Raw genomic sequence first — 12,376 nt, 5'->3', positions numbered from 1 at the left:
CAATCCTATGTCAATACTTCTTGAAATATAGGTTTTAAATGTTGAATCTGTACAACTTGGAAGTATATTAATTCCATCAAGATATACTCATTGATTGCCTAACATGGACCAGGCATTGGCTTAGGTATTGGCATTATATCATGGAAGAACAAGAAGGAAAAAAGCAAACTACCAGCCTCATAGAGCTTACATTTTATGAAAAGCTATTAGAAAGCTGTTGAAATGCTATTACATTCTTATTGATATTTACTGCCTTTGTAGATATCCCATTGTTAATTCTTTCAGAATTGTGTTTTCCTTGGTCTAGAATTGGTTGTTTCCTTGTGTTGTTTCTATCAGTGTCTTTTGTAGGTGCCGTATAAAGTTTTTTCAAATACATTACTTTTCTAGAAACCAACATTCTAAAGATATGAGAATGATAAAAATTATTTTTAAATTGCTTTTATTTCAAATATTTGAAAGAGACCAAGTGTCAGAATTAGAGAGTAAAAGAAAGTGGATTTTGTTGTATCAGCACCCTTTCTACTAATTAACATAAGTTTACCAGAGAAAGAAGAAAATAGATTCTGATTTTTACTTTGAAGAAAGAGGTGGGAGGAATAGAATAGAGGAAGAGAAAATGTCCTAGGAGAAGAGAGATGGTCAAAAAATTATAAATTCTGTAAATTTACAAGTGTAGTGATGAATATATGTATCTATGTGCAGCATCCTCCCCTCCCCTCCCCTCCCCTCCCCTCCCTCCCCTCCCCTCCCCTCCCCTCCCCTCCCCTCCCCTCCCCTCCCCTCCCCTCCCCTCCCCTCCTCTTCGCACTTGGCCACAAAGTAAAACGGACAGTCTTACAGAATGCTCATATACATACATATATATATATATATATATATATATATATATATATATTCTATGTGCCATACATTGATTTGATACCGGGGATACATTAGCAACAACAAACAAAAAACTCTGCCTTTATGGCATAATACAAACACAGAGCAAGTGATAAAGTATTTCCTTCAAAAAAAATAATTCATAAGAGGACATTTTAAGATAATCAGAGTTGGAAATGTTCCCATGAATAAAATTTGAAAGAACCAGATATTTTTTATGGTAGTTTTGTTTCATCATTAATCAAATTATAGTTGCCTAAGTTCCTAGGTAAGCCAGATGTATCCCAAAGTAAGGAAAAAATGATCAGCTTTGTTTTTGTGTATTTCATCAATTAGTAACCACTATATATTAAGAAATGATGTTTTTAAGAAAATGTGTAAAATTACTATTTTATTTGCAAGCTAAACACCTACAAATGAAAACATAAAAATGTATACATTTTATAACATTAATTAACGTAAAAAGAAAACAGTTAACTGCTCATTAATTGTCAATTAAAAGAGCCTCTTTTATTATAAGCTATTACATGTTTAAAGACAGCAGTGCTTTATAGAGGTAAATGATCTAATCAATTAGTCATTACTTGGTTCATTTGAGGAGATACTGACTTCAATAAAAGATTACTAGGTTCATTAAAAATTAGATATCTTGAATTTTTAGAATTTTAATAGACCAAATCTAGCAATTATATCATTTGGATTAATGTGTTACAAATATTCAGTTATGGCAACAGAGTCTTAAATTTGGACTGATAGTTATTAAAATTCTCTATTTGACAATGATATATATGTGATTACAGGCAGTGTGTGTATGTGGGGGGATCTGGAAGGAAAGAAAGGAAGTTTTTCTTATTTTTGAGAAACATAATAATATGTTACAAATTTGATTTTCCTCACAATTGGTTTTTAAAGTTACCCTCCAACTATACAGATAATGAATGCATGTAGAATTTCAAGTATTTCTTTCATAGAATTGTCAAAATCTTGTAAGTTTAAATGATTTGTAACGCTAATTCCAGGACTGTAACCTTTGACCCATTTTTGCAGGTTGGATGAAGCATCTTCCTTTAAACCCTGTTTGTAGTACAAGCCATCTCCGTGTGCTTTTATCAAGTGCCTTACTAAATTATGTACAGGAAGGGTCATTTTATTTTTCAGAACCATCCTGGACTGTTTTCTCAATCAAAGTGTATTTTCCTCGGTGATAACACTGAGTCATTTTAGCTGCAGTGGAATGTACCTTGGGGTGATTGCATGTTTTAGAACTATGGAAACAGATTTTTGGTCAAGCAGAATTAAATTGGATTCATTTCAAATAGATGAGATGAGGTTTTTTTCCAGCCATCCTGCAGGGCAAGTAGTAGGGGAAAATGTATTTTTGGTTTTCACAGAGTCACAGAACATAAAATAGTATTCATCAAAATGTCATCCCAATAAGATCTTGTTTACATTGCCACTTAAAAGTAAAACTAAAAAGAAGAAAAAAAGGAGTTTTTTTTTTTCCCTTGAATAATGAACAATTTTCAGACTGATGTTTACTTTAGAAAGGCATGGTTTTTGTGATGAACTAAAGGGTACATTTACTAACCCCTGTGATTAAATAGCTTTTTAAATGTGAATATAACAATAAATGATATTTTTATATGAATTACATGAAATTTGTTTTACTTAGAATTTTTAATATTTAAATGTTTCATAAGACACACTCATCTCAAAAAAGTGAAATTCTCTATAATGCTAATCTCAGAAAGCGATGATTTGCTAATATTTGCTAGTATAAAGATTTTCAGGACGCTGAGAGTTTCTTGGAGACGGGGACAGGAATCTCATGCAAGATTGTTGGCTGTTAAATGACCCCTCTTCTTCTGAATAATCTGGCAATGTCTTATGGTTGTATATGTAGCTTTACATAAATAAATGAACGTAAGCCAACATGCAAAGGTCAACATTCACTCCCTTTGGTTTCCAGTCTGTAAAGAACGGAGAGTGGAGCCTTGTGGTTTAAGATCAAGATTGTGACATTTCTTCTGGTCTAGGCTTTGTATCACTTTTTATGATCTTTCAGGTTCTTTCCTTTAAGAATATTTTACAAGCTATATACAGACAGAATATGGATCCATTGTAATGCCTTTGACTTCTAGGGAGTGCAGTGTAAAGGAAAGAGCACAGTGAATCAGGAGACCTGGTTTCCACTTTCAACGCAATCACTACCGTGTTGTGTAACTTGGACAAGTTGCTTAATTAACCTCACTGTATTTTATCCTGCTACCTTGCTACAGTAAGTAGATTGAGCTAGGAATCTCTTGATTGTACTGAGCTCCAAAATTTCATTGTCTCTGGTAGTGATGCTGTTAGTTAGGTCTTCTGATGATTATTTAACGAAGCAAAGATTTCATCCTTGACTTTTCATAGAGTGGCCATGCCTCTCAATGGGGCTGCATCACCTTCATGCATACCTGGTGTCCCAGTGTAATTATTACTAATATTATCCCTTCTTGACTCTCAAAAGCATTCCTTTTTAGTCTATATTTCAATCTACTTTTACAGCATATATAAATCTATCTTTGCAAGAAAATCATACTTCATAAGAATAATAAATAGTGAAATCCTGTCTTTTACATTCCAAATAGGAATTGACTCTGGTATTTTTACTTGGTTTCAGAAATCTATGGTTTTTTTTTGTTTTTTGTTTTTTTTTTCAATCTCATTTCAAAAATCTTAGGAAAGGAGGGAAAAGAAGGCTTTCAGAGAGTCTGGTTCTTGACTTGAGAGAATACATAGGAAACTGCGAGTAAGACATTAGATTATGGAGTGGAGGCGCATCAGCAAGTGTGAGTGAAATATATTGGAACAAGTCTGTGGTTCCACTTAGGCTTTGTTTTCAGAGTGGAGTAGGCAAATCTAGTCAATAAAAAAAAATATTGAGTATTTAAAAACATTGTTGTCATAGACATGTATATTTCACATACGCAATATCATACAGAAGCCAATTATATTTAATTCTCATGGAACATTCCACAAAGAAATCCAACCAGTATTCTAGCAAGAAAGAGTATTTGAATATATTGGACACTGCTGTTGCTTCCTGGCAGATTTTGATATACTCATGAAAAATTAATACTATTTGCTTAAAAAATATAAACAGAGGGCACAAATATTCCCATGAAAAAATATTTAAAATTAACAAAATACATTTTGTAACTTCAAAAAACAAAATTTTATTTTTTATTAAAAATATTAATGAGACTTAGCAGTGGCTTTATTATTAAAAAATAATTGCATTGCTTATAATTGTGTATGTTCTGATAACCACTCTGCATTTGAAAATATTGATGACATAGAAGATTAATTTTATTTTTCCTAGTCCAATCACTCTGCTGAATTCACTTAAATTAATTTACATTTTTACAGAAAATTTTAGTGCATATTGGAAAGAAGAACACTTGGGTATAGATTTTACAATATATAGAAAGACATATTCTCCTGAAACTAAAGGTGCTGGGTAATAAAAGTGTAATTTATTGTCATTTCAAATGTAGGTAAGGAACTGCTATTTAGGAGGTGTTTTCCACCTCATTGCTGGTAAGCAAAAGGACCAGGATATATACATTTTAAAGAGCTTGTTTTAAGAAAATTCTCCTGCTCAGTATATTTTCCTTGGGGTCTAGTGGTTTCACTAGATGTATTCACTATTAGTGGATAAAACCTTGGTTTTTAGACAAAGCTGGTTGTATATAAATATATCCATCCATCTATCCATCTGTCATCAATCCATAATCCATTTATCCATCTATCCATCCATCTATTCACTCTCTTAAAACATGTTTGCTGAGAATTTATACACCGGTCAATGTTCTAGTCATTGGAAATAGAGCATTGAACAAAATTAAACTTTTCTGCACAAAGCTTACATTCTAGTTGGAAAAAATGAACAATACACATCAAAACAAATAAGATACATGTGATGTCAAGTTCTACAGGAAAAAAGTATAGAGGAGAGGGGGTGCTTGCATGGGGGTTGGTCATGAAATGGGAATCCTTTTTTAATAGGTGGGCATAGAATGTTAGTTAAATAGGCATCAGTTATAGTAGAACATTGGCATATTGAAATCAGACTTATTCTCTGATCCAGCAGGATCATACCCTGTATGTATAGTGCCAGTGGCAACTAATTTTACTATATTAGGGAACCAGAAGGGAGGGAAAAGAAAAAAGTGGCACCAGGATCGATTTGTTTGTTTGTTGAAATGAATAGAGGAATGCACCGCACATCCCCTGCCCTGAGTAGTGCTATGGACACAAGACACTAATAAGTTTCTTGTTTAGTACATCAGAAGTGTAATAAAATTTTAGGGTACATATGTGTGTGAGAAAATGATGAAGTACAGCTTGGGATTATTCTTCTTATTTTACACATGAGACGATTGAGGCATGGAGAAACTAAATAACTTACCCAAGGCTATACAGCCAGTTCCTTTTCAGATACCTGGAGGGGATCTGGCCCTCTGCCCTTCAGTGTGCCTGTGTTTAGGATCTTGTCGCTGCTTGTCTTCTCAAGTTCTTAACTAGTTCAATGTGATCTCCACCCAGCTATCAGACTGCTTTTTCAAAAATGCAAATATGATCATGGCATTCCATTTTTTAATACATACAGATGTTGAGGATAAAGGGCAACTTCTTTGTATAATCATCGCAGTCCATCCTTCATAGCTGACCTCCTGTCTGCCTCACTAGAACATCTAGATCCACTCTTTTCTCTTGATCCGATGAATTAATTACAGTGACCTCTAGAGGTCATGTCATTTCACACCCGTGTCCTCTGCAGGGAAGGCTCTTTCCTTTCTTCACCAACTATCTCCCTGTCTTATTCTCTCCCCAGTCTCCCCTAGTCTACAGGCATGGGGTGTTAGGCACAGTGTGGTATGATGATCAAGGGCATTGACTCTGGAAGCCAGAATGCCTACCTAAATCTCAGCCTCCCTTTTCCCATGTGCTGTCTGTGTGACCCCAGGCAAGTTACATAGCCTCTCAATATCTTTGTTTTCCACCTATAAATTGGGAATTATGGCTTCATCAACTATCTTGCCAATTAAATGAGTCAATGTGCTATGTGAAGTATATAAAATCACTGCTATTTAACAATTTTTTCTTACCAAAAAAAAAAAAAAAGAAATTTTATACAGTTAATCCTAAAATATAAAGAAATAAGTGTCTGACACATATAACCATTATACAAATAATGGTTATGTGTGAAAAGCATTCCTCGGGTACAAAGTATAAATTAAAGCATTGTTTTTACCTTTAAAGATGTTTTCCCTACCCTTGAAGAAACAGCTCGGAACTGATGTTTTTAAAGCAAAGCATCAGCTGTGTGGCATATAAGAATTCTCTCTTGAACGAGGTGCCTCCACAGGAAGCCAGCACCACCCGCCTCGAGCATGTCTGTGGGATGGGGGGGCGGGGAGATGATGATTCAGGGGGAGAGCTGTCATTGGCATTTAGTGGGAGAGAGCCACTAACACCAAATACACTGCACAAAGAACTGTCTACTGATCCCCATATCCCACATCATTTTATTCAACCTCCTACCACCACTACAACCAAACTAAAATGACTATTGGCTGAGCAGTTCAGAAATTTCCTATCCCTGTTTCCCAGCCGTTCTTCTACAGAAGTTAATTCACAACATTGTACTGAATCTTGAGAATGTGATGTCTGATAACTGTCCTTGATAACATGTTTTTATTACAGAGCTTACAATGTTATGATATACTCCTTTTTCAACTTGGCTATTGAAAGAATCAAATAATTGCAGCTGTGAGTTGGACTAAACTGGGTTTGTGATTCTTGTTGTAATCTCTTTTGCTCCCATCTTTATTAGCATTGGAGAAATACAATGACTTAAGACTTTGTGCCTAATTAATATGCGGCAGTAATTTTAGTGGGTATTTTCTCAGATAGGACTGGTGAGGTTGGCACCTTCTTGCTATTTCTAGTCTCAGTTGTAGGACAAAGTAATATATTTTTATTAAGTAATTAGTGTGTAAATAGCAAGAATATAATTTTATTTTCTTGTCTTAGTTTTGATCAGTACTATGAATAATGTGTGCCATAATATTTTGTGAAATTACAGTTATCAAATACAGACATATGTTTGTATTATACCTACTGATTTGCTCCTCTTTTGCATGTAATAGTCTTTAAGGGAGAGGAGGAAACAGATCATCTGAGAAATGAAAAAAGATAATTTTGTGTGTATGGGTATATGTGTATTAACAGTGCTTTTTTTCTCTTTATGATATATGTAAAACAGTAAGCTAACAAGTCAAGATTAAATTTAAATATCTATAATAATTTCTTACCATTTAAAACATATTAGGTATCTGTTGGCATCACTGAAAAATTCCCCAATAATAAATGACTATATTAACACCACTAAACTGAAATCTCAGGAGAAGGTTTAGCTAATTAACCTGCCATTATACAATACTTATACAATACAAATAGTTTTCAGTGAATTCTTATCATCACTATTCTCTTGATGTAAGATTCCAAGCAGACGAATGACACTAGTGTTAACCACTGGTTTCTCCAGTAAGCATTCTAAATGCAATTAAACAAAACATAGCAGTGTATATGGATCTATGTATGTGTGTTCACATGTATGCAGTATGTATTTTTCAACCATGGCATATGTTCCCTGTAAATACACAATACTTTTACATAAAATTATAAATTATCAAATATATTTTGTGTACCTAACATGTAAAATGCACTTTTCAAGGTATTATATTCTTCAGGGTAAGGGCGAGGTACCTAGTGATTTAGAGTGTTATAACAAGAACCATTTCTCAGACATTTAGATTATCAGTGAATCCATACATAAATTATACAGGCCCTTAAATCAACAATAGCAAAGCTTTTGCATATCACAGATGTACAGTCTATTATTAACAGCAAAACTGACACAATTGCAACTCAGAAACTAATTAAGGAAGAAAGATATTTTGGTCCCTTTTTAATAACAAGCATATTGAAGCAACACACTTTTATTATTTCACATGTCCTGAGTGTTGACAATGTGCTAGACACTCCCCAGACTGGAATTACCCACAGTCTGTGCAAAGCTCCTTCTAAAATAGATGTTATCATCCAAACTGTAGATTTGATGGGGCAGTTGGTGGCCTCAGCACCTTTTGTCCTCTTTTAAGATTTTTCTACTCAAGCAGGATCTGGACACTCCCCTGAGAGCCATGTGGGGGAGGAATCATCTTTACAGGGAAAAAATCCTGTGCAGCTGAGGAAGCCTGCGTACCACCTGTTTCATGCCTGGACATCCATGTTGGACTATTGCATGGAGGAAAATATGAGCCAGTACTAATAGGAACTGTAAAATGATGTTTATCTTGCTACTGATATTTTTGGGAGTATCACCCAAACTTGCATAAGCACAGGTCTTAGTATGGCATCTGTCACATAGTAGGGAGTCACTTTTTCTTTGCTTAGTATCTCTGTCCCCACTTTTTTTCCTTTTCTCCTTTCTCTTTCTTTTATTTTCTTTCTTCCTTTCTATGTGGTAGACACTACCCTAGGCATTGCAGATTCACACATGATGACCCAAATCTCCAGTAAGAGAGATGGGTCCGAATTTGGCTAGTGGCATCCAAAGATTTGGATCTTCACTAAATATAGCCCAGCATTGAAAATGTAGCAGTAAAACTTTGCCCCTGGAACACTTGAAGGAAACATATTTTCACATTTCTTATACCTCTTAGTTTACCTCCACAGAACTTATCTCTGAATATGTATCCAAAGCCTGTATGCACAGCTAGAAAACAGTGTAGATACCATTGAACCAATGGGAATAACCATTTCTTTCAGAAGAAAAAAGAAACTATTCACATTCCACTAAAGAAACGTCCTCTGATTCTAATGTCCATATTCAGAAAGGAAAAGGATTCATCAAGCCTTTCAAATTTTGTGGTGACATTCCTATATCAGACGTTTTCATGCACAGCAGTAACTGGCCATTAGTAATAATTCTAGACAGAGTCAACACGCAACTCACAATAACAACTGAGACACCACAGGGCAGCCAAATGGCCCACTGGTTCTGTTTCCAACTGATGGCTTTTCACTGTCCAAAGTAAGAATTTTTATTATCGTCTCAGGTAGATGTTTTGTTACATTTGTAATTAAAGGTGTCCCTATTTTATTTAATTTTATTTATTTTATTTAAGTGTGCCCTTGCATTCTATATCACTTGGAAATTTGATTCAGAAAACAAAAGAGAAAGTGTAAAGCACCTAGTCTGAACTTTGTCATTGCTATGGCAGCAGTAATTAACCACTCATATTCCTTAAACACAAAAGGCACTGCCCCACTTCCAGGTGTCGCCCCCTCTGCCAGTGTTCCTGTTTCCTCGTTTCCTGTGCTGCCACTCTGCCTGTGATCTTATCAGTAATTAGCTCTACATTTGTAAAGTTCTAAAGCTTTGCGAATGTGAATAGTACCAGCTAATTTTAGACCTTGCATTTCACGTGAAGCTTTCCCTAACCATAATGCATTTCCTGTTTTCATAGCACTTTGGAGAAATAGATAAAAAGACATGCAGATAAGTAGCTAGATATATAATAATCCATCAAAGCTTATAAGCTTCACTTTAGTTTTCTTTTTGACAAGTGCCTTAAAGTCAAGACCTGCATTCTTATAAATCTGTGTATGCTCAGCACCTCACATGGTACTTGGTGCAAAGGAGACACTTAGGAAATAGTTTATAAATAAATTAATGAACACACAGAATGCATATTGCAGTACTGAGGTAAATTCTGTGTGTTGTGTAGTCTTGCATTTTCCTGGATTGATCAATATATGCCAAGAATAAGAAGAAAATAAAATAATTTGATTCCTTCATATACAGTTTTGAAATACAGCTGTTTTTCTTTTTAAAAAAAATTATACCCATATTTATATAAGCTATATAGAGGGGGCGAAATTCTCATTTCAATTCGTACTGTTGACGTTTACGTAAGTCCAGAAAAGAAGCCCGCACAGTTGTCCCTCAGATGGAAAGCAGAAAGAATAAAGCCTTACAAGTTTGCCTAACAGGTTACAGATTAGTAGGTATAAAATACTTTTCCAGAAGTTCAGTAGAGTCTCATCATTTTGGGGTTATAGTGGTTTACCTAGGTGGGGAGGGGCGGTGCACATGGTCCTTTCTTTGGAGGAATATTTTATCACTGGCATAATTTTTTTAAAATTGATTTTAGAGAAAGGAAGGGAGGGAGAGAGACAGAAGAGAGAGAGAGAAAGAAACATCAAGGTGAGAGAGAAACATCAATTGGTTGCCTGCCACTTGCTCCCTGACCAGGGATCAAACCTACAACCTGGGTATGTGCCCTGACCAGGAATCAAACCTGCCACCTTCTAACTGATGTTCCACCCAAGTGAGCCACACTGACCAGGGCTCACTGGAATAATTCAGAATTGCTGACACATTGTAAAAATGAAAAGGAGGCTGACTTTTAGTTAGATTTACTGTTTTTATAAAATTTGCTGCAGCAAAGCAGCCCTTGTATGCATCCGAAGCTGACCTCTCCCAACTGCTACCTGGGGTGAGGCTCGGTCAGATTGCTAGAATTGTGCAGGTAGTTTGAACCATCTCGAAGAGTCAAGAACTCACATTTTCAAATAGTTTCTATATTTGCTTGTTTGTTTTATATCTCTGGTTAACTTTGACTAGTTGAGTAAATAGGTGAAAATATCTAGGAAGACAACGAGGAAGCCCAGTAATATGAGACCCATTGCAGACCTACTTTGCACCAAAACACTCTTGACGGGGCTTCAAGAAAAGCATGGCATTAGCTTGATATTCTGATACTGCTTATTGCTAGAACCCACATAGAACTGGGGAAAATGTATAGTGTTTGAAATGATAGTCATTGCCAGGATTAAGCCTGTAAAACTGACATTTTTGTAGGCAATCAAAAATGGGAACTGAGTACAGAGACGTAGAGAAGTTAACAAGAAGTGAGAGGGCATGCTGGCACAACAGTAACTGGACATAGACTTAAATGAAGTCTGGGGAGTGGAGTAAATTCCTGATGATGGACAGATCTAGGCAAAGCCTAGGAAATGTCAATGCATTTATACTTTGTGGGTTATTTGAAAATGCAATGTATTTAAATGGGTGGTACCTCAAATTGCAAATAATAATATTAATTATAACCTGTTCTTTTATAGTATGTCTGAGGCTAATAACAGGATATTGGGCAAAAATCACATTATTCTTTGTTGTATGTATGTAAAAGAAATGGGGATAATTGTTAAATTATTTTGATTAAGATATTACTAGCTTATGAAAAAAAAATCATTATAATTAAGAATATGGCATCTATAAAGGACAATAATTCCCCAATCCATTCCCTCTGCAACCTCAGTATTTTTTCTCCAAAGGTGATATCATTTCAGAATTCTTTAGGTAATTAGTTTTATTACTCTAAATATTATATAATACTTGCATTTGCTTATTTATCCCTTTTATGTAGTATTTATGCAATCTCCAGTATGAAAATGAATATCAGCTCCTGACCTTAATCCCTTCCTTTTCCCTTTCATCTTCTCTGAATTTTATTCTCACACACACACACACACACACACACACACACACTTACAGAAGATACGTTCCAAGTCCCCCAGGGGATGCCTAAAACCGTGGATACTACTGAATCCTATATATCCTGTTTTCTCCTATATATGCATACCTTGATAAAATTTAATTTATAAATTAGCCACAGTAAGAGATTAACAACAATAATAAAATAGAGCAAATATATTGTAATAAAATGTGTGGCTTTGGGGCAATTATTAAGTAAAGTAAGTGTCCCTTGAACAAAAGCACTGTCATACTGTGACATTTAATCGGATAACCCTAAAGGCTGCCAAGTGACCTCCAAGCAGATAGTGTACAGAGTACAGCTTTGAATACGCAGGACCAAGGGATGATTCATGTCCGTGGCAGGGTGGAGCAGAATGGTGTGCATTTTAAAACTTATGAATTGTTTACTTCTGGAATTTTTCAGTTAATATTTTCAGACCTTGGTTGACTGCAGGTAACTGAAACCATGGAAAGCAAAACCATGGATGAGGGGAATAGTATAGTTATTTTTGTCACTTTAAATCGTATATGTACATCTCTATTTCTCATTCTGTTGATTTACGACAGTATCTCTTGAGTACTCCTGTTAGTAAGATGATGTTATTGTGCTCCTACCAGTTCCTTTCACTTTCTTTTTCCACACCTTACCATATCATATTTCCAGGGATGTTAACTTTAACATTCTCTCTGATGACTACAACCAAATCTTCCAAATTTCATCTATGAGGAGTCTAAAAGCAATAAAGAACATTTAGATTACTATTACTATGTAAATATTGTCCAGTGACATTCTCAGTTATGTGTTAATATTTCATTTTTTCCTCATGAGCTCAGTAT

The 12,376-nt window shown here is 35.1% G+C and overlaps 1 protein-coding gene across 19 annotated transcripts in view; it reads left to right on the top strand.

Moving 5' to 3' along the window:
• The window catches only part of NRXN1 (neurexin 1), a 1,071,251-nt gene that overhangs the window by 938,457 nt on the left and 120,418 nt on the right, over positions 1–12,376 (top strand). The window lies entirely within an intron of this gene.

The sequence above is a fragment of the Molossus molossus genome, unplaced genomic scaffold (genome assembly GCF_014108415.1).
Source record: "Molossus molossus isolate mMolMol1 unplaced genomic scaffold, mMolMol1.p scaffold_m16_p_15, whole genome shotgun sequence".
Taxonomy (NCBI): Eukaryota; Metazoa; Chordata; class Mammalia; order Chiroptera; family Molossidae; genus Molossus; species Molossus molossus.
Note: the sequence above shows the minus strand (reverse complement) of the source record. Positions and strands in the feature narration are given on the sequence as shown.